The sequence below is a fragment of the Chelonia mydas genome, chromosome 9 (assembly GCF_015237465.2).
Source record: "Chelonia mydas isolate rCheMyd1 chromosome 9, rCheMyd1.pri.v2, whole genome shotgun sequence".
Classification (NCBI taxonomy): domain Eukaryota; kingdom Metazoa; phylum Chordata; order Testudines; family Cheloniidae; genus Chelonia; species Chelonia mydas.
Genome location: NC_057855.1, coordinates 42,378,631 through 42,400,468, shown reverse-complemented (window position 1 = coordinate 42,400,468; position 21,838 = coordinate 42,378,631). Strand labels below are relative to the sequence as shown.

General features: G+C 42.0%; 1 protein-coding gene across 5 annotated transcripts in view; it reads left to right on the top strand.

Moving 5' to 3' along the window:
• ST6GAL1 (ST6 beta-galactoside alpha-2,6-sialyltransferase 1) overlaps positions 1-21,838 on the top strand; it is a 256,245-nt gene that overhangs the window by 180,572 nt on the left and 53,835 nt on the right. For 2 of the 5 annotated variants that reach the window (XR_006284033.1, XR_006284035.1), the window contains one exon: positions 5,954-7,549. The exons of 1 other annotated variant lie outside the window; for it this stretch is intronic. The gene's annotated coding sequence lies outside the window, so the exon portion shown is untranslated. Of the gene's footprint in view, positions 1-5,953; positions 7,550-18,690; positions 18,878-21,838 lie in introns of those variants that run through there. 2 more of the 5 variants (XR_006284037.1, XR_006284036.1) reach the window with 2 other exon arrangements.

The window sequence follows — 21,838 nt, the reverse complement described above, 5'->3', positions numbered from 1 at the left end:
TATGGGAAATTTAGGTAGATTCTTAATGAGAGAGTTTCTGTCTTACTGGAACTGATACAATTAGCCTCTGTTAATTGATGCACAGGGAGAGACATTTAATAGGCAACAGTAATACAAAGAAATCAATGCTTCCTTGCTACAAGGGTACCCTACACTCATGTCTTCTACTTCAGTGCTGGCTTGTTTCTCCTAGGTGAGCTCAACCCTTCTGTAGAGGCTTGCCAAAGGCCAAAGTATTATAATTAGACTATGGGGAATGTGTAATTCAGCCAGGGTTATTCATTTCCTTCCTACCAGCTCATTACTATCTAGGATTACCCAAAGTTTTGACACACTCTGCTCAAGACTTTAAAAAATTAATGCCTAAAACTAGGCATTGACTATAGCTAAGCAACTTGGATAGGAGTCTCGCAAGAAAGGCCAACACTGAGCACAACTCCACTGCCATTACATTGGTGGTAAAACTCCCTTCACCTTCAACAGGAGTGAACCTCAGCCACCACTGAGCACTCCTGAAAAATCAGCAGTGGGGTTTTTCGAAAGTGCAGGACACCCAGCAAAGGCCGCGGACTTCAGGACAGAGTGGATCACACTGAAGTCAATGAATGCTGCATGCTTAACACTCAGACAGCTTGTTTAGGTGCATAGACATAGATTTAGGCACTGTGGGCACTTTTTTTATATATATCTTGGCCTTTTATTTTGCTAAACTGCACAGCTTTCAAAACACAGGTAGGCTTGTTAGCTGTACTGGATGGAGGAGAGGGGAGAGATTTGTGGAATTCTTTTCTTAATAAACAGACTAAAACGCTCGGATTACTGACTCTGCCAAAGCAACATGGACTACATTAACCAGTTGACTGCTGCTGACATTTCCAAATGCACCCAGGTAGAGTCTCCTGCTGTGCTGCACGATGTGCTAGCTCCATCCTCACACGCCACTGATTTCGACAGGATGTTGATGGATTATAGCAATGCAGCCCATGGCTAGCTGAGGAGGAACGAGCAGGGTAGCAAATGGATTCCATCACAGGTATTTCAAACTGCAGAGCAATGGTGGAGCCAGTCAAGCAGAAGATCATGCACAGCCTGCAAGTTAAAGGGTAAAAGGTGGGAGGAGGTTTCCCACAAATCAACCTGCTATGGGATGCTGTCATCTTATATTTGGCAGACCCCAGCAAATCAATGTTAGCAAGAATAAGGAGGAATAATCCACCTTAAATCCAGGATTTCTGATTATGATAAATCAGTGATGATAGCAGTGACATTGCCCACAGCAAATTATATTTATATTCTCTCTCTCTCTTTCTCTCTCTATTTTTATATAGGTAAAGGACAAAGGGCTTTACATACCTATATAATCTACAAATGGACAAAGGGCTCCCAATATTTGGCATGTAGATCACAGCCAATATGGAAAGAGTGTACAGTATTAATTGTACCTAACTGCTGCAAAAAGCTAATGGTCCTATTATATTTATGGTTGCAATTCTCCCTGTTCATCTCTCTTTATTCCAGAGAATGCCTATAAAATTCTGGAAAAAAACCCATTAGCATTGGCATACAAAACTTTATGTCCCAGCTTATGTTGGAAGAGAGGTCAATACCCCAGAATGATTCACAAACCAGGGGATGATAGGTGTTCGCTTAAGCCATAAGTGGGGCCAGCTCCTGTAGATGTGCTCAAAGGCCCCCTACTGGAGCAGGCCTCTCAGGTGAGTTCACACAAAACAGCCAGAAGACGACTTCCCTCGTAACTTTAATCTAGAGTGCTCACCTGGGATGGAGAGACCCCTAGTTCAAAGTCCCCCTCCATCCATAGGGAATAAGGGTTTTGGACTAGGATCTTCTAGCTCTCAGGTGCATGCACTAACCATTGGGCTAGAGGCTATCCTGAGGTGCAGCTCCCTTAGTCTCTCCAGTAGAAGCTGTTCCATTGTGGCAAAATAATTGACCATCATTGGAGCAGGGGGATTGGCTGGAGGAGATGGAGGGAAGCAGGCCCCTGAACCCTCCTGCCCCTGTCATTGCCCACCCACCCAAAGTCAGGGCCCACCCAAATGTCCCATGCTGCCTACACCACTGGCGCAAACCACCAGTCTATAAAGCAATTCTCATATGTGCGCACTCACGCTCTGTCATTCTCTCTCTCTGACCCAAGTGACGGTAGTTAGTGAACCATAGTGGAACCACTTCAGCAGGGGAGATCGAGAATATCCTATAGCCCAATAGTTGGAGCATTCCCGAGTGCTGGATAGATCCCTGTTCAAATCCTGTCTCCCCACAGGCAGTGGTGGTGGGGCCTCCCCCACCCAGGTGAGTGCCCTAGTCACTGGCTTGTGTGAATGGCAGTCTGAGGCACTATCTTTCCCCAGTCACTGTACAGGGAGCCTAGGCACCTAACTCAGGCTTTGTGAATTGCAGTGTGTTCTGGTGATTAGTGAGGTGCCTGAAAGGTAAGTGACAGCACCTAACTTCTTTGTGCACCCAGGCCTAAAATTAGAAATCTTAAGTAAGCATCAGTGACACTAAAAATACAGTTCTGCTCTGGAAAGGGATTATGTAATAAAATGTTTATGGGTCCTACTAGCTCTGTATGTACAGCTTTTTGTCTGCTTACTCTAGAGACATTGGACCAGGGCAGTCTACCCCTTTCAGGGCCTGCAGAGCCAGGAAGCAGCAAGCCCAGGCCTAAGGAGAAGCCCAACAGAGAGTTGTTGACACCAGCTGATCCAGCTGAGCAGCAGCTAATGATTGGTTCTGATTCCCAGCTGGAAGATATAAGTAAGGACCCAGCTGGTGGGGGTAGTGCTGTATTGGTCAGAGTAGGGATAACTCAACCACTTTCACTGAGACAGGCAGGCTGTTGATCTTTTAGCTGCGAGGGGAGGGCTATGAACCTTGAGATAATGAGGGGTGGGGAGGGAATGGACCTGTGGTGTCCCTCGGGTCAGGGCTATGGTTTGTTGCTTTTCAGTATTTCTTGTGGTTTTGTGTGGTAGAGGACTAAAAGAGCCTGTGCTGAAGGCTAAAACGGAGTTGGGTGTGGCTGACTGTCCCTAAGCCTGTGGAGAGGCTCACCAGATTACAGACATAAATTGTAGTGCTTTCTTCTCCTATTAGCCCTGCTGAGCCAACACACCTATGGGAAAGTGAGCTGGATTTTGGTCCTTCTTGAGCATCTGCAACAAAATTAATAACTTTTCAATCAGTTATATCTGTGCAAGCACACTGAGAACACTGTCTTGCACAAGTATAAATAAGGTCATAACTTGGCCTGCATCACCAGCAGTAATGGTTCTGCATAAGAATGAAAGAGTTCAGCTAGACTGTACAAATAGCCATATTGGGTCACCCCAAGGGTCCATGTAGCTCAGTATTCTGTCTCTGATGGTGGCTAGTGCCAGATACTTCAGAGGGAATGAACAGAGCAGGGTTTGAGGCTCTTCTTGCTGGCAGCTTGTTCCTGTTTCTTCTTCTTGTTCTCTAGAGATGGGTTCTGTATGCCTTGGAAGACTTGCTCTCAGGACCTATAGAGCTTCATACTGGCCACATGCCCTGCAGATATGATGATGGAAGGTCCCAGCATTGTGTGTGAAAGCACTCTGCTGCTGAAGGTGCCATTTTTCAGATGAGAGAGAAAGCTGAGGTCCTGACTCCTTGTGGTTGTTACAAATCCTGTGGCACTAGGATCGTTAGCCTTTATGTCCCTGCCAGATTATTTGGGTAATTCAATTTGCCCACATGTAACCCCTCCTGCATGTTCAGATAAGGTATTAATTACATCCTATTCTGTGATGTTGCCGTGTGCGGTTAAACTTGTCCAAATTTCATCCAGGCGGTGGCTGATGTGATAATCATGTATAATTTGTAAAGCACTTTGACATTCTTCCAGGTAGATTACTATAAATACAAACCCTTTTTTAAACGGCAACTACTGCAAGTGACAAAACGCATACTGTGTACAAAATATTTTACTCAACATACAGTCTGTATGTACAGTCTATCCAATATTTTAAATAGCTCATATGTACAGGAGGACATATTGTCTACTTTCTGGTCTAGCAACTCCCATTTAGGCTATATATTACCTTCATTTGGGTGAGCAGAACTTCTTTATCACTAGCATGTGTCTACATGAATCTAACGGTGATGTGGCCCTTTGTTTCTGCACTAATGCTAGCTATTAAATAAGAAGAGGAGGTTAATACCAGATAAATAGTGACAAAGAAAGCATACTTTGGAGATCTTGCATATTGGACAAAATTCTATTCCCACTCACAAAAAATGGGCTCTGTTCTACTGCTTGTGCTTTCAAAGGGAGTAGGATCTAGTCATCACTTCAGCTGAATACGTGACGTTCAGTGCACCTCTTATCTTGTAAGAAACACAAGTTATAAAACTTTGTGAAAGGCTGCTGGGCTATCTTTCTAACACCCATAAGCAGGAATAGAGCAACACAGATGAGCAAATTCAGCATTCCAGCTGCTGTGGCCCCAGGAGTCTGACATCCGCATAGATGAAGCAGGCAGACTGCGGAAGTATTTAGGGATGATAACAGTTGTAGACTGGGGAAGAGAAGAGGGTAGACTGGTGGGTTTTCCACTGGACACATTGACTGACATAGGAACAAGGAAACAGCAGCTCAGGGTCCACTGGGGCTGTCAGCAGCTGCCTTGGAGTGCATGTGTGTGGCAGAAGGGCTATCTGAAAAGATCCCCGGACCATATACCCTGAGTAATTGGGCTATCCTGGGGTGGGATTTTGCCCTAACTGTGTAGCTCTTGTTTATCAACCACAAAAATGTGCAGAACAGGCATTTCTCCAACTGTCTAACCACTGCCCAGTTTGCCAAGTAGACCCACACTCTGTTAATCCAATGTATTTTGACTTTTATAGATCAGATGTGGTTACACATTAAAAATTGACTTAAATTGGACTTGAACATATGCTTAAAATCAAACTCGTGCTTTCCTGAATTGAGACCTTATGTATGGGCACCCAGTGTGGCCTTCCATAGCTACATGCTTAATGAGTGTAATGCAAAAATTCTGTACAAGAGCATGGGTCATATTAAACTGACCTGGGCATGTGCAGTGTGACTTTCAAGGGGTCATATCCCACCAGATCAAAACCAGTCTTTGCTAGAAAACTTGGAGGTGTATCTCCTCCATAAAGATGATAGTGGGGACAAATGTCACTTTCATAGAATCATAGAATATCAGGGTTGGAAGGGACCCCAGAAGGTCATCTAGTCCAACCCCCTGCTCCTACTTTCCCCCTAAACCTACTTTCTGCTAGAGCTGTTCAAAAATGGTCAAAGGTTTTGTTTTGTTTTGTTTTTGTTTAGAATGGAGAGTGTATTTTTGGTCATCCTATACTCAACAACAGCTGCAATTTCCCCTTCCCCCCACCAGTTTGCAGAAATTCTCACCTATGAGCAGTGTATAACCTATGGACAAGTTATACTGGGGGGGGAGGTTCATACATAAATGAGGCTGATCATAAAAAAAAAAAAGGTTTACTTGTAGTTTCAGAGTACTGGATCCCCAAAAGACATCACTTCCATCAGCCACTTGCTGTAGAATCTTTAGATATGCAACCTTTTGAAATGGCATATGGAATTCCCGGTGTACGTACAGTAAAGTTTGTCTAAATAGAAACATCAGCTGAGATGTTCCAGGGCTTTGGAACATCTTAACTTTAATGGGAACTAAGTCACTTCTGAATATGGCATCCTAAGAGAGTTAGCCCAATTTTCAATGGGAGTTGAACCCTTTCGTTGTTTATTAAAATCCTATCCCATATGTCCAAACGCATTACATGATTCTGAAAATCTCAGCTGTCACTTTGAGTCTTAACAATTGCGTGAATTTGACATAGAATGAACAAATTTCCTGCTTAATTAGCAATTTCTGTTAAAAATTAAAACACAAGTTAACATTTTTAACAGCTCGAGAACATACACTGAAGCTGAACTGTCAGAATGCGAGAAGAAATGATGGAGTCACAGGAAGTACAGAGCTCAAAGTCATATGTATGCAAAAGCCATCACGAGTATGGAATAACAAAGTCAATAGCTAAGCAGAAACACATTTGATACTTAATAAAAACCACTTATAGACAAAAGTTCACGCAAAGGAAAGAGGTGCATGGAAAACTTAATGAAGAGAATTGCAATCTAAAAAGGACAAAATACCCTTTAAAACATGAGCAGTATTGGCAATTAACATACAGTATTCATTATCAGTGCGCACAATTATTAACTAACAGTTTGCTTTTGACGTTTTCCCCACTTAGACTTCTTCCACTTTAAGCTGCCTTATTTTGTTGGCTCCAATTCTGTTTAAAAATACCAGGCATCATTCAAATGCTTACTGATATTCTGATCCAAGAACAATAAATTATAAAAGAATGTAATTGCAGTTTGTGTCGTTATACACATAACAAGAAGGCTCACAATAACAAGGGTAACAAGAATACACTTAAATAGTTACAATGAAACTTTAGTTTACATTCTACCCTCAAGATCAGGAAAAATGTGATCTAACTTGAAAGGGTGACTTTTGTACAGGCCTATATATTTAAATTGGTGAATAAAAAATGGAGGAATACAGATTAAACCATCTGAACTATAAAGTAACATTGTACTGTATTTTGTCCATGTTTAAAGCTCCCCAAATAATCAGCTGTTTGCTAATATTCTCAGAACTGTACTGACATGCTACTCCACACATCCATGCTGTATCACCTGTGACAGCATGAGCACTGGAACAAACCTGCTTCTGTGTGATATTCATTTTCTGTCAGAAGCTTGCTTACCCTGCCATCAACATTACACCATCAGGGTTTCACGATCTTATGCAGTTCAACATGTTTGCTGTATTTCTGACTTCCATCAGGAGCCTAAAACCTTATTACAAGTAACAGTCTGTTGCATTGTGTATAGCGGGAGACTGAGGAAATCAATTGTGACGCTTCTCCGGTGACTTGAAAAATTTGAAAATACATTGTGAATTATGTCAGCCTAAAGGGTAGTGGGAGAAGGAGAAATTTGAAGCTGATTTTTTAACTCTCATGCCTCTTAATAATGCACCAAGCATAAGAAGAATGCAGGCTTCTATGATGAACTTTGTGCAAAAAACAACTGAACCGAAAAAACGTTATTTCTGCCTGGGAGAATGGTGGGCTCATGGCAAAGTTAACAAGAGATGAAGCCACTCCCCGCAGCTGAGGCTGATAGGGGCTGTAAGTCGTTGCTATCTGATGGCTGTTTGCTGGCCTGCCGTATTTGAATTGAGTTGACAGTTTCACTCAATTTCCTAGGAGGCAAGTGAGCACATCACAAAAAAATTACACTCGCAGTTGGTGCTGGTTGACTCACTTGTTGGCAGGCTCAGCAAAGAGGCCAACGATTAAATGGACTTGGAGAACAAACAACTTTTCCTCCCTGGAGTTGTTCCCTCTGTGTCAAGGCTGGAGGTGGTTTGGGGAAGTTGGCACTGATCTCCATGCCATGTATTTTAAATGAAATTCATTTTTCATTGTTGTCAGTTTGTACTTTTCCCAAGTAGTACATTTAATATTTAAAATTATCTGAAAAAATAGTACTTGATTGTTATAATATTCTGGTGCTCAATGTCTATATTTCCAGGGCAGACATGAAGTGCATATTTAGCTTCTTTCTTCTAAGCAATAATTGAAATTTGATGGTATAGGACCTCTTGGGTTTCTAGCCCAGCTAGGGATGGGTATACTGTTCTGGATAAAGAAAGATTTAAAATGGACAACTTGAAATGAACCCATCTTAACCACTTTTAAAGATCAAAAATGTGTGTAATTCTTTCCTAACGTTACTTATTTCTGTGTTTCTTGGTACTTCCTGATTCTGTCTGGGATAATACATGGGATTTCTGAAGTACCATGAGAGATACCTCTCTTGAAAGTTTCTGCCAAGTTTTGCAGGATCAAGAAGCTTGGGATTGTCTGGATAAGGTTCAGATGAGTATCCGAAGGCCAGTGATGCATCTCCCATTGACTTCAAAGCGTGCAACTAATGGGATGATCAGGCCCATTAGATAGTTGCCTTTCCAAAATGAATCCCTGAACCTTTTTGAGTAGAGCTGGACAGGAATTTTCCACTCATGTTTTTTCAATGGAAAATAGCTTCCAAAATCAAAACTTTCCACAAGAAAACTTCATTGGCTGTGAATTTTTTCAAAATTTTTATAGGAAAATAGAAACAAAATGTTTGTTTTTGGGTTGACCCAAATCTAAACACTTTGGTTTGGGACACTTCAGCATTGAACGGCCTGAGCTGTGATAGTGTCTCATGGGAGTTGTGGTTTAGGTGTTTCATTTTCCCCCATTCTCTATGGACTGGGTTCCTTGGCCATACTATTACTTCCATGATGCATTGTCTCCCCTCTGGCTGAATTGCCATTGTGAATCCTGGGAGATGTAGTCTGGGCAACGCACATGGAAACTGGCATTGATGCACTGAAGTCGGTCTGGCCACACTGACTTACACCAGCTTCTGAATGCCACTTTCATCTGCCTGTAGAGTATGCCAGACGTCAGTTACATTACAGAAAACGGATTAGGAAGAAGATCCACAACATGGTATTTCCTGCTTTCCTATAGGGTATGTCTACACTGCATACTAAGCCCAAGGTTTGATACAAGTTTAAGCCCAAATCCTTCTTCTGTCCACACACCAATTAGTCTGACTTGGGTCAGCAAGCACTTGGGATCTGGGTCCTAGGAACCTGCGAAGGTGAGTGGGTGGGTCAGAGCCTGAGTCCTGCTGTGACTCTGATCCAAGCCCTGTCACTTTGCAGTGTGGATGCAGCTCAAGCCACAGACCCCAAGTCAGAAGGTTTGCATAGTGCAGCATAGATGTGTTAGCACAGCTGTAAGACCTGGCTCCAGCAATTGTAAACCCAGGTTTATAACGCAGTGTGGATGCTCAAGCATGGGTTTGGAAATACCGAGTCTACAAGTATCATTTTACACCAGCTGATGCTCTAGCCTCTTGTGAGTCCTGAAATATTCATACAAATATATATCTTTTTAAAAGTGTACTGGTGACTCCCACTCTCTAACTTAACAGTGACAGTAACAGTGACAAAGTTGAGGATTTTTTTCCCAGTAGCATAAGTTTCCTGAAACTCATTCAAAATGTTAAGTGCCATTAATTTTCACTTTGAGAAAAAGAGCACTTTTGAGTGTCTGCACTTTCAAATCTTCACATTACAGTGAACACTGGACTGTTTGTTCCTGATAAATAATGAGCAAACTCTTCTTTGTATAGCAATATGTTTTGAACACTTTCAACTTATAAAAATCCAAGCATTTTGAAACTGCCAAAATGGGACACTTAAGTGTCCTGAAAGAAGTTCATTGGACAGTTTATGAAAAACCAGAAACCTTCAGGTAAAATAGAGGCATATGCCCACTTATATATTGATGACTAACAAGGAAACTCTTCAGCGTATTTGTGACTGTGGACTGGGATGACTAACTTCTTCCACTGGAATATGTCAACACGTGTGCCTCTTTGTAGATCAAATTAAACTGAATGGTTGAAGACCTGGTCGGTGTGCATCCTTCTCCCATCCTGAAAAGCCAAGAATATGCTCTCCAAACAAGAGCTTAATTTTCACAGGTCCAGGCATCAATGCAACGATCTGCTGGATCAATCATCTTCATGCTCTGAATAAGGATGCTCTTCTGAACTCGTGCTCAGTTACACTCGTTTGAATTTATTTATAGATCCATGGCTCTGGAAAGAGGCAAGATAGATCTCTTTGCTGCCTCGTTTGCTTAAGCAAGTGAATAGATCTCTACCAGCTCCCCACAATAACTATAGCTTAACTTTCCCTCTTCTCCCAAAAATCAGAATCCTTCATGAATCCTAAAAATGTGTATTATTTTTAATAGTTTATCTAGCAAGAATTAACCTTTGGCAAATGTCCAATATGTATAGCTTAATTTCTGAGTGGCTCAAGATATTAAAAATTTATTATAATGTATGCAGGCTTGTACTGAAGAGTTAAATGAGTTTAAGATACAGTATAATCCAAAGCACGTATTTACATAATTTGAGAAAAGGACAGGCTCTGTAATACTGCTGATGTTGCATGCCAGTGGAGAATAAGTTACTCATTTGCTGGGCTTCTATTCAGTGACGAAATATTCTGACAAATTCCAGGATGGAACACCTGACACTTGTAATGGGTACAATAAGAGGCATCAGACCTCTTTCTAGCATAACAAAAATCTTTAGAATGTGTTTAAGTGTCGTGGGTTTTTTAATTTACCCCTCAACACACACACATTTTAAGAGGAGACCCTTGTTTAATTAACCCCCCACCCAAAGATTCTGAAATTCCATTTACCAGGATCTTCAGGAATGACAGCAACAGCTTGTTGGTGGATTGAACATACATCACTTTAAGTGGTAGGCAAATTTTCAGCAGGTGCAACACTATGACCTCAGCTTATTACAGTAAGCTTTGTGTCCATCCTTACCTACGGATTTAAACAAAACCAGTTGTTTCTCCTGTCCACCAACACCCCCCAAATCATGTAGTATAAGTCTGTGTTTGCCTTGATTAAGCGCTATAGTGAGCTACAAGGAGCACTTCTCGTTTTGCCCTTGGGCCACTGTCCATGGTTGGCTCTGGATTCTGCAAGCTAACAGTGGCCTCCTGCTGTTCTGAGTATGGTGGTCCTGCAGATGCAGCAACAAATGTGAAGTTGTTGTCCTGCACCCTTGGTGTAGTGCGGCACACTCGGGTGGACTTTGAAGAAAACTTGTTGCTGGTGGTAGAAGATGTCTTATCGCATTTCAGAAGTGCACAAAAGCACCTGTAAAACTAAGACACAAAACATAAACAATGAATGAGAATATTATTTACTCACACCATCCTATTCTGTGTAAAACATTTCACCCAGTGGTACTCCTGGGCCCTCCTTTGGGTACAGCACTTAATTTCCTAGAACAATAATGCAAAACACATTGGGTGGGTGTGATTCAATTTGGTGGTTTTTCTTTCTTTCTTTTTTTTTTTTTTATTTTTTTACAGTAGCCATCAGAGGCCCCAGCTGAGATCAGGCCCCTATTATGCTAGGGATTGTACAAAACCATTTATTACATTGAACAGTTTACAATCTAGGGCACCCATCCCAGCATGTAGGTGGACTGCTGTGCCTATACAAAACCCCCAGACACCATGGGTTCTGCACAAGAGCAACCGTCGGTTGCGTGCAAGATGTTGTAGGATCAACTAAGCCATGATGCAGTAGTGAGTATAAGCAATACGAAGGATCAGAAGAGGGTGGATAAGGGAAGCAAGTAAAGAAAATGCTTAACTTAGGCCATCTATGTGCACAGCTAGATTGTTTGGAGTATCCTCTCTTCCAGAGCTCTGTAGTGTTCTAGGCTCTTAGTTATTTATAGAAAGATAGAGTCCCTATTCAAAGAGCTTCCAATTTAGTTTCAGAAGTAATGCAACAGGAGGGTGAGAAACATGGCAGAAGGCAAGGGAGGAACAAAGATAAGACCAAGATCATGCCATGACTTTGATAGGGAATTTGCACACAATGGGTTTCTATTAAATATAACTGATATTTTGCATGGTTCACTATTTTCTTGTTGACAAACAGCAGAAGTGATTTACAAGGAGGAGTTTAAATAAGGAGAGGGAAGTGGCTTGGCCAACATAGAATCATAGAAATGAAGGGCTGCAAGGGGCCTTGAGGTCATCAGGTCATACATGCTCCACACATATGCATGGGAAAAGGTGCAGGGGAGGATGCGGAAAGAGGCATCAAAGCTGGAGTTGCTGCAGTTGAGGGGTTGAAGTACGGAAGGAGATTACTACAACTCATTCCTTTGCTGACTATACAGACTATTCCATTGTTTTACCTCACAAAGACCTTTAAATTACAATGTCCCGTTGTCCCATTAAGGTTTTGTTAGTTGTAAAAGCCTTCATTTTTTTCAGAAATGTTCATCATCTATTTAATTACAAGTCTGAGGAAGAGCAATCATGTTGAGTGAGACAGTCCACTCCAGTAGGCTTGTGCAGTGTAATAATCTAAAGGCATGTAGGAATTTCTGTACTGTCTATCTGCCTATTACAACCTAATTCATTTCATCCACTCCTGACTAAAAAGCTGTATTCCTCAGATGGGAGAACTCATGGGTACTAGCTTAGTAGGCTTTATTATAATGACTATGTAATCATAAGCAAAATGCATTAATTCAACCATGGTCTAAAAGGCTGCCAGAATCTGCTAATGGTATTGGCAAATCAATCGTACTAGCCTGTGGCTGGTTTATTGAAAATATGGTGGGGCTTCAGTTAACTGAACATCAGAGCAAGATTGTCTGTCTAACTGAATCTTATTGGGGGAATAAAAAGGAAATTAGGTAGGTTGCTGGAGTTAAGCCTTCCAGACAGACTTTTTGTTAATCAAGCATCCGTTATGGAGTGGATTTTTCAGATGTTCGGCAAAAAATGGAGTGCATGGGAGATTAGAATGTGTCTATGAAGTGAGAGCTGAGGCAGTTAGTACCTATTAATTAAACAAACAATTACGCAAAACATAGCACCAGATTGTTGGAAAATGATCATTTTAATGGGATTTTTTAAAGTCTGTAGTTCTCTATGAAATTCTGGTTTTCATTTAAAAAAAAAATCAGTTTCAACCAACAGGAAAATTTTGTTGGAGAATTTTCATTTGGTCAAAAGAGCCATTTTTCATCAGAGTGTTTTCATGCTGCATTACAGAGGTCAGCTCCAAATGCTGGCCTTCTCCGCAGTTTCTATAGTAATCCCTACTAATAGCACTCCAAAGTCTGCTCCCTATAAACTAGAGATGAGTGAATTCTGAAATAGTAAATTACCCTTACGTGCACTGAAAAACTCTCAGTTGCTTCACTGTGGAATATTTCCTGTTGTTGTCTTCTTCTCCTCCCCCACCAAGGTGGGGGACAGGGTGGAATGATGCATTGCAACTGTCACAGGGTGTTTGGCTCATGTAAGAGTGTTGGTCCAGCTCACCTGTGGCTAATTAGCTGCCTGAAAGAAGGTACCTGGTATCTGAAAACCTAAACTGTGTTAGGACAAGGAGGAAGAAGAGGCAGGAAGCTGGAGGTGAGAGTTCTCTGGAGCAAGCTGTATGAGCTTCTCTTGATTTCCCCTAAGAGAGTACAAGTTGGGAGTTTCTTGGAGGGGAAGAAGATCTGGCCCAGAGGAAGAATTGGGCAGAGTTGATAGTTCAGGACTGACCGGAGCTGGGGAACTCCACCAACTGGAAGTCTTATGAGGCATCTCTTAGGTAAAGGGGAATATCTGTTTCAGCCAGGGGCAGAGGATGATTCTGGAGGAGATTAGTAGGGGTGAAGGAGGCCTGGGGAACAGAACACTGCAGGAGCCCTGAGGTCAGAGTTGCCATGGAAGAGTTGTAAGAAATTTGGAGACTGGTCAGTGGGGTGGAGGTCCTGGAGCAGGGGTGGAGGAGTCATGGAGTAGGGATTGTTGTTTCAGGTAACTAGATGATTTGGAGGCGTGTGCATGTGTGTTAGGACAGGCACAGGGACAACAGACTTGGTGAACTGCTGCCTCTTTAACTTTAGGGTTTGTGAACTGTTTCAGTTTGAGGGACCTGGGAGTTGAGGCACACATTAATAAACGATGCGCCAAAACAGAGGTCCTGTTAGACTGTGAGAAGAACTGCTTTCCTTTCCTGGGTGGGTGAGATGGCTGTTGGTCTTGTCTGTGAGGAAAGGAGGGGCAACTCAGTTGCCCCTTGGGACTGAAGAAGGGGAAACTGAGGCTGGATGCAAATGTTGCACCAGGTCAGCCATTTGAGGGTGTCTTGGTGGGGATGGACCCTGTGACAGAAATAACTGTCATCTCTAGATTTTTCACAATTAACCTCTCCACTCTGGTTCTTAAGACTTGTAACTTATTCAAATTAAATTATGTATTTTCAGCTGTTATGACTACAGGTCATCCACCTTGAAGCTAGTGCAAGAATCTGTGGTGAATAAAGGGAATAACTGAAGAGTTTAAGGATGTTAGAGAAGCTAAATTACTTCTTTGTATTAGTCTCCACTGCAGAGGATAATGGGGAGATGCTTTCTTTTTTCAGATAGTAGGTGAAGCACTGTCGGAGATTAAGGTGTCAAAAGAGGAGGTGGTGAAACAAATTGATGAATAAAGAACAACAAGTCACCAGGACCAGTATATAGTGGGACAATTCCTTCTACTTTTTTGGAGGTATTACTGGTTCCTGCAGCATTCCCCATCAAGTATAGGGAGTATGGTTCTTATCTTCTACTTGTACTGTAAGCCCTATAAGATAGGGACCACATTTTGTTCTGTTTGTACAGTGCCTAGTACTAGGGAGTCCTCATCCATGACTCCTAGGTGTTATGGGGATACAAATAAAAAACCTTCTAAAACTGGACTGAATCTCTTCGTATTTCCACTGTACATCTAAGAGTTCCAAAGGAATTTTAAGAATGAAATGGCTGAGCATCTAAGAGAATGTACAATCCATCATTTAAAAATCAACTACTGTACCAGAACACTGGTAAGGAGAAAATGCCATAGTTATGCGTTTTGAAACTCTTAGAAGTGATTCTAGAAATTACAGAGCAGTAAGTCTACCTCAGTACCGGATAACCTGATTGAAATGATCACATAGAGATAACCATGGTGTGATTATTTTTTTTCCCTTAAGTAAAAGACAGTCATGCCTTCTAACCTACTATACTTTTTTGTCTATGATTTTGTTGTCATATTTAAAGGAGAATCAATGAATATAATTAATGAGGGAGATTTTTCCAAGCAACTTAGGCCCCAAACTTTCATTGAAAGTCAATGGAAATTGGGTGCTTAGCTGCATTCAGTGGCCTTTAAAAATCTCCTGCTATAAGTCCCCGACAGGGCTCTTCAAGAAACGAAGTAGTCATGGGGTGAGAGGTAAAATACTGTAATGGATTAGAAATTAGCTCAGAGAAATCAGAGTAGAAATAAATGGTCAACTTTCAGCAGGACTAAAGTTAATAGTAGGGTGCCACAAAGGCTCTGCACTTGTACCAGCATTATTTAATCCGAAAAGGGGGATGAATAACGAGGTGGCAAAACTTGCAGAAGACGCAGTCGCTTCTTACTGCAGCTAGAGCTGGCCTTGAGAAACTTCAGGGGGAGTTGTCAAAGCTGGGTGAGTGGGTATTATGCTAGTGCTGAAAAAGTCATCTCTGACAAATGCACATAGAATGGAATTCTTTGAACTACTCATGCACACTGCTGGATTCTAAATAACTATGACCACTGCGGGGAGAAGGGGTGGAGGCATGGCTGTCACTGTGGACTGGTCAATGACAGCCTGTTCAATGCAGATGATAAATTGAGTTGTGGGTGTGTAGGTCATGGGACAGAACTTAGTACTGAAAATATTTAATGCCATTCTTGGAACTGATGGCATACCCTCATTTGGAATAATTTATATAGTTCAGGACATTCTTTTAAAGTTACAGCAAAACTGGAAAGGGTTCAGAGACATTAAATGGCCTTAAAAAGCAACACAATTTAAAAAAGGTAAATTGTATTATTCTAGGCATTGACCAGTGGAGCTTAGTGGCTCAAACTGCTATTGAGGCTCAGAGTTTAGCAGGGTTCAGAAAAGGATTAGAGACTTATGTTTTTATAATCCACATCTCCAGTTAGATTGGATGGGATAATGGGGTTTAAGAGAGGAAACCCTCATGCTTCAGAGCATGAGCCAATCAGTAACTGATGGGGGGGTTGGAAGAAACTTTCCTTATGGGCAGGTTATTCCATAGTTGTCCATGTTGGGACATCTTGGATCTTCTCCTGAAGCAGCTGGATCTGGCCACTGTCAGAGACAGGACATGGGACTAGATGAACACGTGTTCTGGCATTGCAATTCCTACCATGTGTTCCTATGTAACCATCACACTTGGTGAATCTGAGTGTCCCTGAAAAGCTACCCCTGGTGGACTTCTCTTGAATAAGGATGGTATTTTCAATCTAAGATTTTTGTCAATGCCAGGAACACTCCAATTCCTTTTCTGCAGAAAAGACCAGTTACATCAGAGTGACAGCTCTGCAGCCTTTTATCTTTGAATTTCTCATAGAATAATGGAAAGTAGATGACAACAGGGCAAGATGACAGCTTGGTGAATAGTGAAATACTATCTTCGTACATTCTACTGAATTCCTAATCAAGTGGATTTGAATAAGCTTGCAGCCCCTCTGTCTTTCTGGAAAGAGGCATATAAGCTACACTTATATTTGTACAACTGTTTAAGGGAAGCTTCTCTTTAACAGGTGTTTACAAGGGACAGTTTAGGGCATGTCAGCACACTCTTCAGAAACCGGTCCATGCACATACAGGTGTGCAAAATTAAGATCCGTGACTAGGGGAAAGAAATTGGACTAATAAATACAGCTTCATGGAAATGTCCAAGGCCATTCTTATTCCTGTAGAGGGGCAGATGTGCAGTGTTCCCCAAACCCTGGCTAGAAGTGAGTCCCAGGATCTGAGCCAAGCTCAAACCAAGGCCCTGCTTAGGATCCCAGCTGCTCGAGTCACAGAAGAGCAGTGTCTCTGCTTTCTTTAATAACTAACGAACCCAGGCCTGTAAGGATGCAAAAATAGGCTCAAAAATGTGACCCAAATCTAAGACTTTGTAGGCAAAAGCATCAACCCCCTAGTACAGGCAGTTTAGCTTATTCCAGTTCAGCAAAAAAAGCTATAGTGTCATGAAGTGCCTTATACGGGTACAACTGCATCCTCACTGTGGCTTTGACTGGCATAGCTCTGTTGTCAGAAAATAACAGCCCTTACTGACATAGTTATGCTAGTGAAACTTAAGTGTAAACGTAAGGTTCTTCCCTACAATCTTGGCTAGAGCTCTGGGAAGGAAGCAAATTTCACAAGACAGGCAATATGTAGCTACACCTTTCATAATTAGGACTAGCTGGAGCCCTGACAAATAGTCGATTCAGTGACCCAGACAAGGATCTACTTCCCCTTGACAGTTGACCACACCACATGCAATTTACTGTGTGGTAAGGTGAGAAAACGAATTCTAAATCTTTGCCATGATAGTCCTGGCAAAGGGAACTGAATCCTCCATTGTAGTGTGTTGGCCTTGCTGCAGGAATTGTGACAGAGCGTAATAACTGAAGCCACTTAGAAAACGTTTGTTTTATAGTGTCCTAAGTTGTCTCCCATTGTTTATTACCTAATTATTACAAATACATGAAATGTAGATTGCTGTAATCTCCAGAGGCAAAAGGGAGGCTCACTAATGTTGTTGAATAATATGCGGTCGTTAAATGCTCCTTTGAAGAGTTTTCACAACACAAGCACTTCAAGGTCATTACCAAAATGTATTTTTGAATACAGTGTGGCTGCTTGGGCTCAACCCACTTGAGGTGAAGGACTAGGCCAGTCTCTTCTCACTCTCAGGAAAAAGTACAATTAATCCTCAAACAGGGAACAAAGTACATTGTATACAATGAAACCTAACACTAAACAACTCCTTTCTGTGCCCTGCTTTCCCATTCCCCCAGAGAATGGCACACAATCAGCAGAAAGAGACTTGTGTTTGAAGTTGAGCCCAATCCTGCTCCCTTTTATGACTGGGTGTTTGGCCATTGATTTAGATAGAAGCAGGATCAGAAAGACACTTTCAAAAGACATCTTAACTGCTGTACTGTTTATAAGTGTAACTGTTTCCATACGAAAAAGCCCTAATTTAATTTGCAAATGAGCATTCCAGAGTGCAACTCAGGTGCACCTTTTGCACTTACAAACCAGAAACCTTTACATCTATTGTCGTTGCACTTGTGGATCTTTTAAAATCTGGTACACGCTTGAAATTAAGGGTATACTTATAAATAGTTTATAAGAGGTTAATAAATGATCAGTAGAAGCTGTAATGAATGGTTAACCCTGAGCTGGTGTAAACTGGAATAGCTTCACTGGTATCAATGGAACTACTCACTGACAGAAATGTTTGGAGCTTCAGTTCCAACTTTTGTATTCAACTCTTAATTCAGATATGCACGGCCAGATCACACGTTTTTCAGATGCATGTACAAGGGCATAATGAATGCATCTGAATGATAAAAACTTGTATTTGTGAATAATGTATTTGACTGAAAGTCACTGTCTGAGTTAATTGACAGCCCTTATTTGTACATGCAATCAATCCTTTCCCACGCAAATAAGGGCTCACAGGATTGGGCACTAAATAATGCTCAATAATGCAGTTTGGTGCAACACAAGCCAATGTACAATGCCAAATGAGATGCTAAGGGAACAACGGATGAGCACTTTTATGGAGATGCTGGACTCGCTTAGAGTTGGTATTAAGAATGTATGTACATTGACAGATTCCAATATTCTCATCATGCTTATGTAGGTAGGAATAATTGTATTTCCCATATAAACTGTTACTTAGTGTAAACAGCCTTCAGAAACTAAAAACTTATTTATCAATTCTTGTGTCCTCGAGCCAGTGCCTTTTCTTTGCCCAATATTTCATAAAGGGAAACAGATCATGGAAGTGTTACTCCAGCAATTGCTTGAGGTTATTCAATTATGAAGCAAACTAATGAGTTTTCTTTTTTTCAGTCGCCTGGCCCAGTTTCACAAGTGAACAGCAATAACATTTCAACAGACTGGTCTCTCTACAGTGAAGGAGCTTCAATTTATGATTTTTCCCCCCCTGAAATAAGCCAAGAATTCAGCACGGAGTTTCTAGCAGCAGTCTTGACTGGGGCTCAACAAACTGAGATTTGCCTGTGCTGTTTTGAATCTGACACAGTATGAACTGTTTTTTCAATTTCTGATTAAAATGTCTGAGTATATCCCTACATGCTGGCTTAGCCTGCCTCAGAAGATGCTCAGATGCTAAGGTAATGAGTGCAGTACAGGCATCTGGATAGCATACATTGATAGGGCTCTCATCTGTGAGTTAAAGAGCACCTAATATATATCTTAATATAACTTCTTAGACACCTCACGTGGTCCCAGAGTATTCTGTGCTACAGAAACATACCATCTTCAGGACCAGATTATCTCACCCTTGTGCAGGTGCACTGAGAGGTTGGGAGACAAAGGGCTACAGCCATATATGATCCACAAGAGTCAGGCACAGTTATGGTCCTTGTGTACACTCAGTCTTCCTTGCGGCACAAGCCACCTGCAGAGAGGCAGGGATGTTGCCCCATCTCTGACTGAAGCAGTGATGGAAGAGCTGGCCAGATATACTAGATGGAACATGCCACTCCAATGTACAGGATGATGCTGGAGGCACACTTCCTCTGTGCTCCCTGGACCTCCATATGAGAATGTCTCCAGGTAGCACAATTCTTCTGATAGCTCCTCCAGGTCAAGCCAGAGTCTTCAAAGCACAATCTGCCCCGGGCCTCTCTTGTGCCACGCCACCAGCCCTTATTCAGGGATGGAAGTGAAACCAAGGGGGCAGTATCAAAGGGCATATTTTGAAAGTGACATAGTTCACTATGAAGAAGCAATCACATTTACATGGACATTACCTTGCATTATATACTAGTATCTTGAGATGCTGGCTTCAGCATGTGCTGCCATGGTGGAGGGTTTTACTTTTTGGCAATATGAGTATATGGGACTACGTTCTTTCCTTTATAATGTTTAGTATGTCATGATTGCTATGGACCTGAGCCTGCAAACAATATCATTAGGAGTTTACCCATTGACTCCAGTGGAAACAGAACTCGTTTCCTTAGATAATCATTTTTATATCATTTGTGTCACTCTAATATTCATTGTCCATTTGATGCTATTCCCCTGGATTTCCCCTTGGTAGCTCTCATTTTGTCATGATGGGGCCAGGGCAGTCTGATCTAGTGGTCAGAGCAGGAGTCTGTAGTCAGGCCGGGTCAGATACCAGGCAAGCCAGAAAGCCAGAGTCCAACGCAAGTCAGAGGGCAAAACTGAGAGTCGGGTGTCAGGAGGCAGGTAGGGTCAGGTTACCAGGAGAGCGGTAGCAAGGATCAGGTATTGCAGAGGAAGCAGTCCTAAGCAGGGAAATCCCAGTTGCATGGACAACTTCCTGGTCCTGTGCTGGGTTTATATGGAAGTGGTGAACTAATCAGGACCCTGACTCTTCTGCCAGTGGGATTCCAGGACTGGAATGCTCTGTCAGGGTTCAGCTTCTATTTTGGCAACTGTTAGCAGGGCCCTGGGTACCAGGTTGGAACTTGCTAGCTCCTAAGAGCTCTGTGGACCCCCAGTTCCTGACACATCTCCATTATTTCTCATTTTCACTTGCTTCTGTATAGTGGCTGTCAGCTTCTTCCAGTGTGTGAGAGAACATGCTTTGTCTTATTTTTCTGTGTGCTCTTGCTGAGAGCTTTTGAAGCTATGGCCATCTAGGTGTAGAACCCTTTGAAATATGTGGTGTATTAACTCCAATGATGGAGAAAAATCTTTCTGCCAGACCACTTTGTGGAGATATGGTACTATTCCTCAGCCTAATCATTTCTAACTGTGGTTTGAGCTGCATGGATAGGTGTGGATATCTGACTTTTAATTCTGTATTAAACTTCATTGAAACTTTATGTAACTTCAATATGAATAATTGCCTTGGGAAATTCTGGGGCTGAACTGTTCACACGTGGATTTGCCTAGCTAAATGTCTATCCAAGTATTGGAAGTCATTAGAGGAAAAAGAGGCCTATCTCAGATGTGGTTTGGAGTTTTTTAAGACTAATGGCTAGTCATGCAAGACTGGAAGGAGGTAATCGGTGAGGAAACTGTTTGTTGTCTCTTACCTGATATAAGCTGGGATGAAGGATGCAATCCACTATGCACAAAGACAAATGAATTTCTACTGAACAAAGTAAGTGGTGTTCATATTAGGTTAGATCAAATCATCTAAATTCTGGGGCTGGCTTAGTGGCACTTTTTTTGTAGAGAAGTGCTACATAAGTATCAATTTGATTAACCAACTTTTATGACTTTGGTTTCTACCCCTTGCCAAATAAACTTTGCTTTTAAATAATGTAACTGGAATGGGAGATACAGAGCGGTTTACTCATTGTTACTGGAAAGCCCCAGGAAAGGGAAAGGGGAATCAGATTTCTAGCCTTTAAGAGGCTGAGTCAAAAGAATACTATGGTCACTGGGCCCTTTAAGAGGGGTCAGGGCCAATGCACCTTTGACTGGTCAGCTGACCCAAATTAGGTTTAAAAGAGGGCACCTGGACCCATAGGGAAGGGAGATCTAGTGAGTCAGAGTACTGCAAGGGTGTGGTGGTGCCTTCAGGGAGAAAGTCCTGGGTGATAGTGCTCTGTGAACAGAACCCAGAAGATTTCTGCAGAGAGCTCCTGGGAGGTAAAGAGGAACATCCTCAGGAAACTGTAGCCCAAAGTGGACTGAGGAGATGGATTTTGTTAATATTGCTTATTTTTGGAAAACAAAACTGCCTGGGAACATACTCTGGGGCCTGTACTGATGGGCTCTCTGTGAGCTGTGGAGAAGGCCTGCTTGTTTCATCTATCAGTGTGAGTATAAGGATTAAGATTTTCAAAAGTGACTAATTATATTGGGTGTCCAATCTGAGACACCTTAAAAGGGCCTGATTTTCAGAGAGAAGGTGTTCAGCACTTTCTGGAAAGTGGGTCCTGTGATTGGGATCCTTGGAGTGCAGCCTGGGACTGTGCAGAGATCATTATCTTGGTCTATCAGTTTAACCATATCACTTCTTCCTTTGTTTCCTGGGCTCCTCTTCACCACA